The sequence below is a fragment of the Marmota flaviventris genome, chromosome X, assembly GCF_047511675.1.
Source record: "Marmota flaviventris isolate mMarFla1 chromosome X, mMarFla1.hap1, whole genome shotgun sequence".
Lineage (NCBI taxonomy): Eukaryota > Metazoa > Chordata > Mammalia > Rodentia > Sciuridae > Marmota > Marmota flaviventris.
Window position 1 is genome coordinate 38,378,621 of NC_092518.1, and position 1,584 is coordinate 38,380,204.

The 1,584-nt window shown below is 38.4% G+C and overlaps 1 pseudogene; it reads left to right on the forward strand.

Moving 5' to 3' along the window:
* The first annotated feature begins 354 nt into the window (after positions 1-354).
* LOC114086055 (non-selective voltage-gated ion channel VDAC1-like) lies at positions 355-1,201 on the forward strand (annotated as a pseudogene).
* The last annotated feature ends 383 nt before the right edge of the window (positions 1,202-1,584 follow it).

Here is a 1,584-nt window from a genome sequence, read left to right on the forward strand (position 1 = left end):
CCTGGATTCAATCCTGAGTGCAAAAAAGCATAATATTTCATTTACTTTGATTACAAATGTATTTGGACTTATTTTGTGTTTTCTATTAACTAGTTATTCTTTGTTACTTTATTCATGCCTTCTGATCAGTAGATAAAATTTTCCACTTGATTTAGAAGCTATTATTATATTTTTATTTCTTTATTAGTTATCCTCAAGTTTTAAAATATATATTCTTCTTTAAGTTTTCTAACAAAGGATAGAATCATTCAATATTTTCCTCTCAGTTCCTCCTGGCCTCATCCCTAGAGGGAGGCACCCACCCCTTCCTGTAGCCACCCCTCCCCTAAAGTTCCAGCAGCCTCTGAGCAGAAAATGGCTGTGCCTCCAAAGTATGGCAATCTTTGCAAATTTGTCAGGGACATCTTAACCAAGGGCTATGGCTTTGGCTTAATAAATCTCGATTTGAAAACAAAATCTGAGAATGTATTGGAATTTACAAGCTCAGGCTCAGCCAACACACAGACCACCAAAGTGACAGACACCTTGGAAACCAAGTGCAGGTGGACTGAATATGGCATGCTGTTTACAGAGAAGTGGAATACTCACAATCTACTGGACACCGAGATCACCATGGAAGATCAGCTTGCACATTGACTGAAGCTGACCTTCGATTCATCCTTCTCACCTAACACTGGGGGGAAAATGCTAAAATCAAGACAAGGTACATGTGGGAGCACATCAACCTGGGCTGCCCCGTGAACTTTGACATTGCTGGGCCTTCAATCTTGGGCGCTCTGGTGCTGGGTTATGAGGGCTGGCTGACTGGCTACCAGATGAATTTTGAGATTGCAAAGTCCTAAGTGACCCAGAGCAACTTTGCAGTTGGCTAAAAGACTGATAAATTCCAGCTTCACATTAATGTGAACAGGACAGTGGCTCCATTTATCAGAGGTGAACAGGAAGTTGGAGACTGCTATCATTCTCACCTGGACAGCAGGAAACAGTAACATTCAGTATTGGAATAACAGCAAAGTATCAGATTGACCTTGATACCTGCTTCTCCACCAAAGTGAACAACTGCAGTCTGATTGGTTTAGAATACACTCAGACCCTAAAGCCAGTTATCAAACTAATGCTGTCAGCTCTGCTGTTTGGCAAGAATGTCAATGATAGTGGCTATAATTTTGGTGTAAGAAAAAGGAATTTCAAGCAAAAATGAATATTGTACAATTATTAATTTTAAACTATTTTGCAGTATATCTATTTAGTGTACCTTTTAATGTTGTATATCAGGGATGCAAGAATTTCTAAAATTCATGTTAGAACTCAGGGTTTAAGAGTATTCAGCTTTAAGGTGTTACAATTTCAGAGGTACAGAAGAAACCAAGTCCAAATAAAAGGTCCTTTCAGCTGTAGACTTGTTTGTGAGCCACTTGGTGGCCCCTCTAAAGATTTCTTTTTTCTAATCTAGAAATGGCTGCAAATAGAAGCCAGGTTTTTTTTTTTTTTTTTTTTTTTAATCTAGAAATGGCTGCAAATAGAAGCTGATAATGCATATGCACTTTGTAAATCTTTATTGAGTAAATGAATGGAACTGTGACT